The sequence below is a fragment of the Thermobia domestica genome, chromosome 9, assembly GCF_964235325.1.
Source record: "Thermobia domestica chromosome 9, izTheDome1.hap1.1, whole genome shotgun sequence".
NCBI classification, from domain to species: domain Eukaryota; kingdom Metazoa; phylum Arthropoda; class Insecta; order Zygentoma; family Lepismatidae; genus Thermobia; species Thermobia domestica.
In genome coordinates this window covers 35,768,633-35,783,015 of record NC_137462.1, presented here as the reverse complement: position 1 = coordinate 35,783,015, position 14,383 = coordinate 35,768,633, and the positions used below count along the sequence as shown (strand labels likewise).

General features: G+C 34.3%; 1 protein-coding gene across 1 annotated transcript in view; it reads right to left on the bottom strand.

The window, feature by feature from the left end:
• Positions 1-12,333, bottom strand: part of LOC145694563 (ATP-binding cassette sub-family C member 5-like) — a 219,923-nt gene extending 207,590 nt beyond the window's left edge. The window contains exon 1 of the mRNA XM_081770896.1: positions 12,010-12,333. The gene's annotated coding sequence lies outside the window, so the exon portion shown is untranslated. The remainder of the gene's footprint in view (positions 1-12,009) is intronic.
• Between the last annotated feature and the right edge of the window lie 2,050 nt (positions 12,334-14,383).

The following is a 14,383-nucleotide window of genomic DNA, read 5'->3' as shown; positions in this document are numbered from 1 at the left end:
AAATCCAAGCCGCATCTCGTTGCTAAGTGACGTGATCGCAGCCCATTATGTCTTGTGCAATTGTATTTAACTAGGAAGCACATTTAAAAGTAACAAAATCTTTATCTTATAAGCAGAAGCTTAAAAACTTTTTTTTTTTTAAGTCAAAATTTCTAAAAGTTCCATTCTTCTGGTGATTCAATTTCCAGCTGCTTCTCATTCTTGATCCAGTTCTTCTGGTTTCATCTATATCTGTTTTCTGAGACGATCGATGAAATCAAAACACTCATAAAATAGGACAGACATCTTTAAAACTATTTTTGTAGAACATCGTCCGAGAAAAATCCACCTTCAACAATCCTTCCTGAATTTTCCAAGGGAAACGTCATAATTCCACCCTATACGATTGTTTATAGTTAGAAATGCAAGGGCTTGGAAAAAATCCGGCTTTTTTGAAAAAAAAAAAAACTCGTTTGTTTCTGCTTCTCTTTTTGCTTGGGAAATTTCGTTTTTTTTTTTTTTTTTTAAATTCTGCTTTAAATTGATAAAGCAGACTTTCTTTCACTTCTCTAGAACAAAACAAAATCATTTAATTAGTGGTTAATGCAGATGATAATGTAAAACCTCGAAAATAAACCATGAATTTCGAAAAGATATTTCAAACAATTTTAATTCTTAACATTTACAATATGAATTCCAAAGGATTAACCAATGTATATAATAATAATCTTTTAACTCTTATATACAAAAGTAAGTACATTTAAAAAAATAAACAAATAACTAGCAAAAATTGTATGTAGTGTTTTTACTTCAAAATATTCGTTTTTTTTTTTTAAACAAAATAAAACATAAGAGAAATACATTTATATGATACGCTTAAAGGCTGCACATCAAGAGCTTTGTTTTGAGTGGTTCTGTATATTCTTGAAATTTTTACAGTTAAGTTTTATATAAGCATCATCATGGTTTACCTAGTCCTCAAGATTTCAGAATTTTTAACAAAAGGAATTCAACATATCATTACGAAACTACGGATGCACAACAAACATTAGTGAGTGGTTAGCTTTTGTGCTTCTATCGGGAAGTCCGGGATTTCAATCCCCACATTCGACCGTTCTGACAAAAGTTTTTCTTAGTTCCATCTGTGAATGTAGACACAGTGCTTGTACTGTGAGTCTTGGCCAATTTCCTTTCTTATTGTTTTTCAGATCGTTATTCCTAATTACCAGCAGTGACGGATTTGCGAAAGTGAATACGGTGGAGGGGTATCTTTCGGACTGAAACCTTAAAATTAGGAATTTTTAGAACAACGAAATATTAATAAGAACTCCTTCCAAAATACTTTCCTAAATCCGCCACTGATTATCAGTATAAAATGGTCTTCAAGGTTGTATCCGAAAGATTATTGCAGAATATATAAACGAAACGAAATATTAGTTATGCCTTTAGTCATAAATTTCAAATTCCTCTTAAATAAAAAGTCTTAATAATAATTCCGGAATTTTTAGAAAAACTAAACATTAATAAGAAAAACCCCTCTCGAAATACTTTTCTAAATCCGCCACTGATTATCAGAATAAAATGGTCCTCTAGGTTGTATCGGGATGATTTTTGCTGAATATACTGTATAAGCGAAATATGTGTTATGCCTGTGCTCATAAACTTCAGGACCCTCCCAAACGAAAAGTAGGAATTTTTACGAAAAGCAAACTTTAAGCAGAGAAACCCCTCCGAAAATACTTTTCTGAATCCGTTACCGATTATTTGTATAAAATAGTATTCAAGGTTGTATCCGGAAAATTATTGCTCAATCTCTAGTACTAAGCTCTCGGAAATGAAACAAGGATGACTTAAAATGAAATCGATAACTCAAAAGTTATAGAGCCACTAAAATTGCCCTTAAATACTATGTATTTTATGTTTGCTTTAATTCATAAAACATGTGACATTCGAATTCTAAAGCGAAATACGACATGTGTCATAAGACCTTATTTAACTATAGAGTATACTATGAGAAAGCTATTTAGATAAAAAGAAATGAAAATGATAAAATGAAAATGAAAAAAGTAAAAAATTCTCGTTTTTTCCCCAGTAAGCTGGCTTTTTATGTGAAAAAAACATTGATTCAAAAAAGCCGGGTTTTTTGCATCTCTATTCATAATATATTTATATATAAAACATAAAAGTAGTTTCCGAGAGAATACTGTTTTCGATTTTGATCATCAAGTAAAGCAGCCCTATATTTGAATTAAGACGGAAAATATGGCCCTTTGTGACAAATTTTGATCAAATTAAAACTAAGTTAAAATTTCGAACTTGATGCGTTGAATGATACTACAAGTTTTAGCGCCTTTTCACATATAAACGGATGAACTGACGAACATTTAAAATACTTTTTTATTGGCATAAAGGATTAATGGAATATGTAAATTCATTGGTATTACGGTTCTTCTGCTTTTCTTTCGGAGGGAGAGGATATTAGTAGGAAATATGGTGCTGGTTTGAGTTGATTTTGATTTTAACGTTTCTTTCAGCAGCGAGGCTATATGAGACGGGACCTACTGATTAATGTGAAACCCGAAACATATTAGCTCCCGCCGGGAATCGAACCCGGGTCTCACGCCAAAGGCGCGAACGCTAACCGCTTAGCCACGAAGGAGCTCGGTGCTGGTTTGAGTTCCGAAATCTGACAACTCTACGCAAAGTAAGCTTCTTTTTTCTCCGTGTTTTCCCACTTATGGGGAGTCACCGTTTCTGAAAAACTTCCATAATGCTTTGTATAGTAATTCTTCCCTTGTTAAGACCTTTGTTCCTGAAGTTATTTTTAACCATATTCATCCATTTCCTTCTTGGTCTCCCTCTACTTCTCTTCCCATACTCTTCTGGTCATATAATCAATCGCCTGTCAAAGCTTCTTGTCCACTTCACCAATATTAAGATTATGAAGCAAACACGCAAAGTACAAATGATGTTAAGTAAAAAAAGAAAAAGAAAGAAAGAAAGAAAGAAAGAAAGAAAGAAAAAAAGAAAGAAAGAAAGAAAGAAAAGAAAGAAAGGAAGTTAAAGCAGAATGTCATACTGTAATATGAGAAAAACCCTAGGATGTTACGTAAGTTCACTCTGAGAAAAGAACAATATAATGTGATATTTATGTAATTATCGCAAACATCACTGTTCATCTCCAACCCTTATATAATTACGAAATATTCATTCTCAGTACATTATCTACTGCACTGAGATACTGTATCTACTGCAACATACTATTCTGTGTACTAATCTAATGTTTTACAGAGCGTGTAGAAGGCTGCGAAATAATCATGAATGAACCTAAGAGAGGAATAACTGCTACCTGACAATTATTTGTCTATGTATTTCTTGTAGAAATGTGCATCGAAGCGATGAACCATATAATGTTTTAGTGCCTAAAGTGACATTATCTGAACCATGTTTACGGAACGTTTCAACGCTTTGCAAGCCAATGGAAAACAATTTCGGTGGCTCTTCCGTCACCGTTCGTTCCTCTCTCATGATTTTCCACGAATACCAACTACACCTATTATGGTCATGGCAACACTGTTGCACGCTGGAAAGTCGAACCGGTATATCATGTCATGTGCTTATTGCACCATTCAAAAATACGTTATGCAATACAGTTAACATCATTTGTAGTGGATTTCCCCCGAACGAAGATACAGAACAAACATTTGCTGATTTGGCATTTTTTTTTCTTTCTAGAAGAAATCGGTGAACTTCTTTTGAATTAGGTGTGCCATTGTGACTTATGTTTGCATTATTATTTCCTGCCAAACATACATTACTACAATATATCTCGTTTCAAGGTTGAGATAAGGCGTGCATCAAGCAGGAAATCCATTTCATAGAAAGAGATGAATAAATCGAAAGGCCAAGGATATCCCGATAAGCATTGGCACTCACACAACTGAAAATGCATCAATTTAAAATTTTAAGTTTCATTATGATGTACACTTAAAACGGGTTCAGATTTTGCTGTTAGTTTCCATCCCTTGTAGTGATGGGACCGCGGTGGCTCAGTGGTAGAGCTTTCACCTCTGGTGCCTAGGATCCCTGGTTTGATTTCATCTCGCGCTAAGTGAACTTTGTATTGAACAAACACCATGTGCGTGAGTTTTCTCTGTGTTCTCCCGTTTCCTCCCACTTTCTTCATTCCACCACTTCATTCATTTCTCATCATCCACGTCTCGTTTAGCCTAACCAGCATAAACGTTGGACTTAAAACTTAAAGATTTCATTTCAATTCCCTTGTAGTGAACAGGATAAAATCAAAAATAAATGCAATGTTCACTTATTGCTTTAACTAACATATTGTAACCAAATGAAGTACTTCTAAAGAGCACGATGTCTCAGTGATAGAGTGTAGTGTTGTCAATGACCCAAACGGCTCAGCTCATGGCTCAGTCACCACCGAGCAGAATCGAGAAGTGAGCCAACATGAGGTGAACCGAACCGAGCCGATGTCTCATTCCAACCGAGCCGGCTCCAGCCAATGGTTCACCTGAGCTGAGCCGAACCGATGGCTCATCGCAACCGAACTGACTTGGAGCCGATGGCTCACCTAAGCCGAACCGAACCGAGCTAATGGCTCATTCCAATCGAACCGGCTCGAGCTGTTGGCTCCTGAACCGAGCCGATCCGGAGCTTGAACTGAGCAGGTCGTTGAGGGCTGGAGCCGAGCCGGTTGACATCACTAGTACAGCGCTTACCTCTGATGTGTAGGATCCTTGTTCGATCCTCGGTCAAGTAAGTTTGTGGTGGACAAATCGTGTTCGTGGGTTTATTCGGGGTATTCCACATTCTCATTCCACCAATTCTTCCATAATTGTGAGACATTAAGCTGAAAAGAAGTACTTTTAACAGAATGGTATAAACTGAGGAAAATGCAGCAAAGGGTGACTTTTACCTTATTGCATCACTTTTTTTAATTTGTTCTTTTAACACACTTTTGTGTGTTTAATGAGACTTTCAGTGCATCTTGAGTTTTCGTAGATTAATGAATCAAAACTGTATCTGTGAATATGTTACTTCGTTACGGACATGTCATAGTAAGTCTTTAAGACCTGAATGATTCAAATTTCTAATTATAGACATAGTTAGACAACGTGGATATAAAACTGTATTACCCCTTTTCCGTTAAAACGACTACCGCTTATCTATATGGTGTGAAGGGTGTCTGGTTTGATGCCACATCCATCACATGCGTTTGTAATAATAGACAACATCATGTCTGTGAGCTGTTCCGGGGTTCTCCACTTTATAATTCCACCAATTTTTTCATAATCAATGACTTCCGTTAATTACCCGTCTCCTTTAGCCTAAAAGGCACCGCACTACTGTAGGACATTAAAAATATAATTATTTTAAAATAATAGAACTTGAAAGAGCGAGATATAATCTTTCTAAACATCATTTCTACGTCTTTTCTCGCTCTATGAGATCTCGAAGCCTTCTTTCTTGTATGATTATTGGCAGTCCTCAGAAAGAGTATTCTATCTCGGCAGGGATTGATCATCATAAACACAGGATATATCTATACAATACAGTATTTATATATGTATATTTTTTAATTAAAATTTCCCTTGTTTGTTGCCTGTTTTGTTACAAATATTTATATGGAAAACACAAGTTATTTTATATTTGAATAATTTGGCAAGAGTAGAAATATATCACTTTCAAATTACCGAAGTCTTTTATCATTTTGGAAACAAAATTACTTAAGTCTGTAAAATGATTTTTAAATACAGAGGGTACAAAAAGTGTTATCCAAATATAGATTAATATGAACTCTGAACATTTCTGAAACGCGTCTCTTATGAACACGCATAAAAAAATATATTATCGTACTTACTCTATGCACTCAGTCAGAACGCATGTATGATGTCTCTTTAGAGTTTACTGAATGCAGACACTACGAAATGTCGACCTATTAAACATTGCATTTCTACAGTACAGTCAGCAGCGAACGTATCTTTCCCTTGACTGCTATAATTTCATTGCTGCTATCACAAACGCCTGGACAAATGCAACCCAACTTACACCCAACAATTTCAATCAAGAAACAACAGTTCGTAAAAGCCTAGTATATGGAATACTGAAACAAGTTGCTGTGAATTTGATGCACGAAAAAAAATTCTCCATTTTGAGATTATCTCTATTGTTTTAAGCGTGTTGTTCAATGAGCGCTATATGTCAATGATATCAAATTCGTTGCGTGTATAATGTATTACTTCACTAAATTCTGCATATGAGAAGAAAGAAGAATACTTACCATATATGAGGTAGAAAATGTTTCAAATTAACTGAAAATATGAAATCTGGAACAATTGAAGGTAATAAGTTTGTAAATCTTCGTCTCCATTCACGGACCTGCTCCAATTCCCCTTCATTCACGTCATTTGAACATATCTTTCCTTCTCCACGGAGATTTTGCATGTCATACAGAGTATGGATTGAAATTGAAGAACGTTAAAATCTTCGAATCATTGAGAATTCGAACCCGAGTCGCGTTGATAGAAAACTGATAACGTTAATCACTTGCCTACACCGACCACTTACTTGTTGTTGTACAAAACTATTAGCTAGTTGAAAATGTTTTCACATAAGACAAATACTAAGGCATGTATTAAGAAACGATCATTAATTGAATTAATTTTCTTCATCAAATTTTATTTTTTAGATAATTGTTATTGTAATTGTAATTCTACTATTGCTTTATTATTATTGATGATCATTCTAACTCCATAATTTCACAGATTCAATCTGTTTTATACCAGTTTCTGTGACGTAAACGAGTTGTGCGAAAAATACATTTAAGTTACATTTCGAGAGATGTTAAGTCCTAATTATTGGCCGCAAACTCACATCAGTTGAATCTCATTGTAAACACAACCTAGTATGGAACAGAAAACCACTTTACATTGAATGAACTTGCATACGAAATAGCCGAACAGTTTACGTGAATAATTTGTTGATCGTGTGTTCAAATCCTGGAGCAGGTGATTTTTTTTTTTATCAAACCTACCTGGAAACTGAGAACATTTCTTTGAATAACTCTTTTCTTAACAGTTCTTTTATTTCCAAAATTGATTAGAAAACGATATTGTATGAACTATAAATGAAGAATGCCGTAACTGAAAACAGTACCGTATTATATAGGCTATCTTCACCATTCTAAACAGCGAGGAACCAGGTTCTCGGTAGAAGCTCATGTGGTTCGGATTCCATATTGTTGGTTCACGTTTCACATAGCCTCACTGATGAAAGGGACGCTAAAATTAAAACTAACCAACCGGATAGGCTGAAGCCACTAGAAGGACATCCAAACATACCTCGAAGAAATGTACTTTCTTATTTATTTCGTAGTTCAACGTCCGACAATTATGCTTCGAGACTAAGGAAGACAATGAGATGGTAATTAAAAAAAAAATAGTGGAATGAGGAAAGTGCGAGGAAACAGAAAGAACATGAGAAAACTCCCGTACATGGCACTTGTCCATCACAAAGCTCGCCGTGGCGTGAGTTGTAACAAATTTTAGCTAGTTTGAAGAAGGTTTAAGTTACGTCATCTTTTATCCGGACATTACTTTTTTTTTTTTTTTTAGGTTTGGGAAATGGTCCGGGCAAGTCTTTTTTGTTTTGTTTTGTTTTTAAATACGAAAGCAGGGAGAAGTCCTCTTTTTTCAGACACAGACAATGCTTCAAGGTTTGTTATATAATTGCTAATATTGTTTAAGTGTTCAATTATTTCCACCGAAATACGACACATAGGCCCTATACCGAGAGGGGAGAAAAACTTAATTATTTCCGTAATCGGTATTCTAAAAGTTTAATTGTATAAATTACATTTCCTCGCTAAAACTATTTAGTGTCAGTGGCGGATGTAGCCCAGACCGGGGGCTTTAGGTCCCTCAATTTTTTGAGTGACAAAAATAATTGAAGCTATAATTTATATATTTTTGAAAGTTTGTAGTAAACAAATAATATGCCTATCATATTTTCTGGGTTCTGGCTGTCTCCTTGCTCTTACCTTTTAGATCCGCTATTGAAGGGCGTCGAGGAATATAAATCTTTTGGTAAAATCTTTTTTTTTTTTTTTTTTAATGGGGGGAGATTAGGATATAGTTACCACAGTTTGGAGTATCCACCAAAATGCAACATTTAGAAACAAATAATAATATTATAGCCAGCGCTCCCTCGCGGTTATAAGGTTATCGTACATGTTTTCCGATTTTATGACCTGGGTTCAATTCCCGATGAGAGTTAATGTGGTTCAGACCCCATATGCAAGTTGTAGGTCTTCGTCTCATGTAGCCTCAGTACTGAAAGGAACGCTAAACAAATCGATCAAAAAAATAAAATGTCATTTAAAAAAATATATAAATAAAAATGAAAGTGACTATGCTGGTGACTTAACTTTTGAACACCCGATATTTTCAACATAGATGAGGTTCGGGCCTGGGATGGTTTTTACTCGTATCATTTCACTTTGACGGTGCAACTTAGGGAAGGAAGAAGGAGGGAGTGATATTTAAAAATGATCGAAAATAACCGATTTTAGTGTCGAATCCATAGTTTTCAAGGTCGCTGAGATGAACAATGACACTTCCGATGCAGTTTAAACAGTGGTACCCCCCTTATGTCCATGACGCACCCCCCAAATCGTCTGCCCATAGGTGTTCTTCCATGAAAAAAACATCTTTTCGATTAATTTTTACACTCCTCAAACATATTTATAAAGATTTTAAACTCCCAATATTTCAATGACGCAGTTTGCGTCATAGCCCCCTTTGTGGACACCCCTGGTTTAAATCGAAATTCACCCTTAGGGTAGCGAGCACCAACCAAGAGTAAGTGAAACTAAAGTAGTAAGTTACTAAGAGAGAAGGAAATCGGCGACTTCCAGTCGAGAGAACTGAACTAAAGGAGTAAATTACTACAGGAGTAAATTTTTCATTTATCCTGTAGTAAATTTATTTACTCCAAAACTGGTGGAGAGCACCATCCTAGAGTACGCTACTACATTAGTGACTTAAGGAGTAAATAAGGCCAAAATTTACTCCTAAGCAGTAGTAGGAGTAAAGTTAGAGAGTAAGGTGTGTTCTTTGGTTTCTGTGTATTAAATATCGAATTCTATGGATTATCTGGACTACGAAGAATATGTGGAGATGTAGGAAGAAGTAGGCAACCCAAGAATGAGGATTTTAATGGATAGAAGAAAATCATTTGCGATGTATAGCGACCATAATTTCAAATAGCGGTTTCGGTTTCGTAAGGAATCTTTTGAGTCGCTGCTTGGTATGCTGGAGCCATTACTGCATCATAATTCTGATAGGAACCGTGCTTTGTCTCCTAGGCCGCAACTTCTTTGTGGATTGCGAATCTTTCGCACTGGTACTTATCAAATCGTAGTAGGGGATCTCATTAACATCCATTGTACTACTGCTGGAAAAGCTTTTAACGGTGTGATAAAAATTTTAATTGCCTTAAAGCCACTGTATGTGTCCATGCCACAGAACAAAGAATATATATATCAAGGAACAAAAGGAAATTTAACGAATTGGTGGATTCCCGAATGTCATAGGGCCATAGATTATGTACACTCATGTCCAAAATTATTGTCGCATGTCTATAAATATGTTATTCTAGGAATATAATTTGATAACGAATTCACCCGATATTTCTTATGATGTTCGTATGTGTATAATTGTAAATAAGAACAATAAAACGAAAATAAAATTTTCTTGTAAACTTACCAACATTTTATTTTATTCATTATAATTTTCGTATTTATATTTTTTTCCTATGAAATTACCACAAATATACATTTTCCGATTATACACGTACTATCAGTATTAAAAGTACCCTGCAAAATCATTATCAAATTATATTTTACAAGAAGACAGTTACAGATATGCCACAATAATTTTGGACATGAGTGTATAGTACATATACCCATACTTTGTCCTTCTGGAGCAAGCAGAGCTAGACAGAAAATCAAGAATTTCTTTTCTAGTAATACACAAATCATTTCTGATGCCAATATGAAGATTTTGAACTTGGTAAGCCGTGGCTGGGTTTCACGTATGATGCATGCATTTGGAACATTGGTAATATACGTAGTTCTGTAGAATTTGAAAATGGACAGTATGATGGGTTGTTTGTTGGAGATAGCGGATATGCTCTCTCCAAACATCTTATGTCTCCTGAGTTTCGACCTCAGACAGGAGCCGAAGAGCGTTACAATAGAGCCCATATTGCTACAAGATGTATAATAGAACGTTCATTCGGTGTTTGCACGAAACATTTCCAAATTTTCACTGAAACAATGCGATATGAAAAAAAAAAAAAAACTAATGTGGAAATGTTATTGTGGCTGCTCCAGATCTGCACAACTCTGGAACAGAAGTTGGAGATGTTTTTCACCCTGATGCTGTGCATGTGAATGACATCGACCAATATGCATTTCAGCCAGAAGCAGATGCTGCAAGGCAAGCTGTCAGGTCTATTATACTTAATTATTTTAATTAATGTGGTACTTAATTTGCTAGTAGAATAATAAGTTATTGTAAAGACTTTTCCCTCTTAAATGAATATAAGACACTGGATCGCCACTACTGCAGTGAAATGTGACCCATTTTATTTATGTATAATTTTATAGTTATGGTTCTCTGTTTTTTTTTTTTTTTTTTTTTTTTTTTCAAATAGGGATTAACATTTTCATTTTATTTCTTACTTCAGTACGCAAAGTTATACAATAAAGATGTTTTGATTATTTCTAAGAAAAACAAGATGTCTACTCTTATATTTTGTTAATACAAATAAATATTAGTATGTGGTAATTAGAAAAATTAAATGTACTGATGCTGAAATAATAAACACAAACATTACGTCATGTGAAAAACAAGACCATATTGGAAAAAAATATCAATCAAATAAAATATATTTCGTACACTTTACCATCTGGCAAGGAACTGGATGAGGTGTTTATACTCTGAGAAGAATTGTTTTATACATAACAGTTCCTGGACAATAGTTTTTCTTTTGACGTTATAGTTACATAATTATTTCTGATTTAATATTTCTTGTTTCCGACCATGAATCGACATTAATATGTTCTTAACTTTCAAATACTATCGTAACAGTGTAATGTAATAAAATTATATTTTGAATGAAAATAAATATTTCGTACATATAAAACATATTCATATTCATTTACAAAAACGTAAATTTCTCGAGCATATTGCCTGAAGAACCGGAACCTAAAATTTGCTCCATTTCGTTGTTGAACTTATTCATAACTTCCATTTTAAGGTTGTTTTCTGATTTCTCTCTGTCTTTTTAATTAACAACATTTTTGCATTATATTCCTCTCGTATTAAACGCATTTTCAACGAAAGAAGCTCATCTGCTTATCCCAACAACTTCCTGTTCTTCACTACAAGAGCATGTTCTCTGTCTTTTTTCATAGGCGCATCTTTTAATAAGCTTCAGCTCCCGATAGCAAACGAAATACACGTACCAGTAGTGTGTAGAAATGGCTTACTTCTTTAGTAAAAAGGCGTTACTACTTTAGTTACAACTAAAGAAGTAAATATAAATTGAGCTCTCCAACAGTTACTAAAAAAGTATATTACTATGGAAGTAACTTACTAAAGTAGTCCAGACTAAAGAAGTAAGAGTTACTAAAAGAGTAATTTATACTAGTTTGGTGTTCGCCACCCTTTATGTCCAAAATGAAACGTATTCTCCCCGTGCGAAGAACAGGTATTCTGCTAGTATCGAATAAATGTGAATTTTATACAATTGTAAAATATGAAATTAAAAATCAGATGTAGCCAATACCCTTTGCGGAGGAAGGTAAGGGTGAAGACAGTCGTTAATACTGTACATTAACACGGTAACCTCTTACAAAAGATAAACTCATAAAGACCGGAAACATATAACTACGTTTGCCATAAATTAAGAATAGTGATAAAATTAATTTTAGTGACTTACCCAATCGTAAGAAAGCGAAAGTTAACGCACGGTGGCTGTCACAATTTCTCCTGCAAGACTTCTTGATTATAAATCCTTTTCCACAATTTATTGCTGTGATTATTCTTATTTTAACACTTACAATGTTATTTCTAACTTGTTATATATAACTTTATGCTAAATATATTTGAACACTGAAACTTGTTTTGTGTTGAAATGTAAGCAACTAGCGGAATAAACATTTAGCGACCGACTGACATGCAATCATATCATAGATACAAGAGAAACCAATGACCGATCACGCATCACTTGTTTCCTGAACGACGATCGCGACTCGACACAAGCAGACGACGAGTGTTTCCAGTAATAGCCATCAAGTCCAGTTGAAAGCAAATGAAGAGCGAGTTAGCAATCTGCCAGTCATCGCGCGCACCTTCTTTGATGCAACCTTTCAGTGATGATGACAATGTTGCTAACCTCGAAATTTTAAAAAGTCACAGATTTTTTTCACGAATGATATATATGTAAAAGGTAGGAAATTAAGGAAGTTACATGCACAACTTACTAATTGAAACTTACTTTTTAGTGGCTCTTATTGTTTTAAAATAGAATGACAATAATTAACATCAAAAACAGTGATCCTTATAGTTTTGTTCCCCTTTTCTTAAAAAAAAAAAAAAAAAGACCAAGGAAAACAAGCAATTGAAAAATGAGTTCATGGAAAAATGTATCAAAAAATATACAAATGGGCGGAAATGGCAATTAATAATCATTGAACATCTCATTTCAAAGTGGCCTAGAGCTCATAGTGAGGCTTAGGATAGGTCAATATAAAACCTTGAGATGTAAATTTAAAAAAAAAAAAATAGAAAAAGAGGGGTGGCATGTAATTACTGCAAAATATAGTGGCAATGACCTTCGACCAAAACGTAGAATTATTACGTTCCTCAGGCGTTTCCACTTACTCTTTCGTAATAGATTAAAGTTACTTTAATTTTTATAGTAACCTTTTATCCAATGCAAGATTGTGTCATTATTAGTAGTGTTATAACCATGATAAATTTATAAATATAAAATTCGTGTTTTGAGAAAAGTTGGGAAGGTTTTCATTAGCTTGCTTGATTGTTTTGCTGTATAGTACCAAGGCTGTTCATTCTGCAGTTAAAAACGTGCAATTTAAATCTCACATGCTATCAGTAGAAATCAAAGTTGGAACCTCACATTTAGAAAGCACTGTGTTTGTTGTTTGGCTTTATTCCGGGAATCTATTTGCTACGCCATTGATATTCTATTAAAGATCAAAATTGTTGGTTTTTATTTATAAACTATTTTCCAAGTCAAACGCGATAGATTTTAAAACTCATTTTACTTAATTATTGATCTCGGTAGAAAGTTTTATCTCCATTCATTTAGGCAATACAGGAGAAGTGGCGGCCTTTGCGTAGGCGAGCCAAGCAACCGTCCGGAGAGCCTCCTGCATAGAAGGACCCTGCACTTAAGAGTAACACTTCTGATCCTTGAAAATGTTTATGGGCGACAGATTATGCGTCATTCAATACAATCCTGAAACTTAGAAAATCCCAAAATTGTCAAATTTATTATCTCATCTGCAGAACACCAACATATGTACGTACCACGAATAATAATAATAATAATAATAATAATAATAATAATAATAATAATAATAATAATAATAATAATAATAATAATAATAATAATAATAATAATAATAATAATAATAATAGATCCATTATTTCCTCCATGTAAATATGCAGTGAATTAGAGTTCTGTAGTATTCCTGTAGATCAGTACTCATCAGAGAAATCCTCTGTGGCCAGGGCTGTAACAATCGGCAGTGCAAGCACTGTAACACATTGGAGTCTGTCTGAAGCTCATATTACTTATTACTGAATACTTAAATTAAACTATTACTAATTTTGTCTATATGAGATTTGTATGTGATATGTAAAACTTCAGACTATAGCAAACTTTATTAATTCTACTTCCCACTTGTTAAAATACAAGTAAGTTCAAAAATTAAAAACCATCTATATATTAAAATGCTAGGTTTATATATTTGTCCCCAATCCTTTCGACAATGAAATCTCGAAAACCACACGTGCTAGAAATGTGCCGTTTTCGCTGGATGATTCCAAAATTTTGTGTAGATTGTTCAGTTTTCATTCAAATTTTCAGAAACCGTGTCGTTATTGTTTTATTCAACATTTTGTATCCGTTTTGAGCCCATAAGGTTAACATTGTTGCAGGCCGAAAATACGGTGTTAGACAACTAGTAGAGAAGTTGCGTACGGTAATCGCAAACGCCTTGCTTAAATCTGAATGGCAAAACCTATTGCATGCTGGCAACTTCAAAGGCCTCAAGAGAAGCAATGAG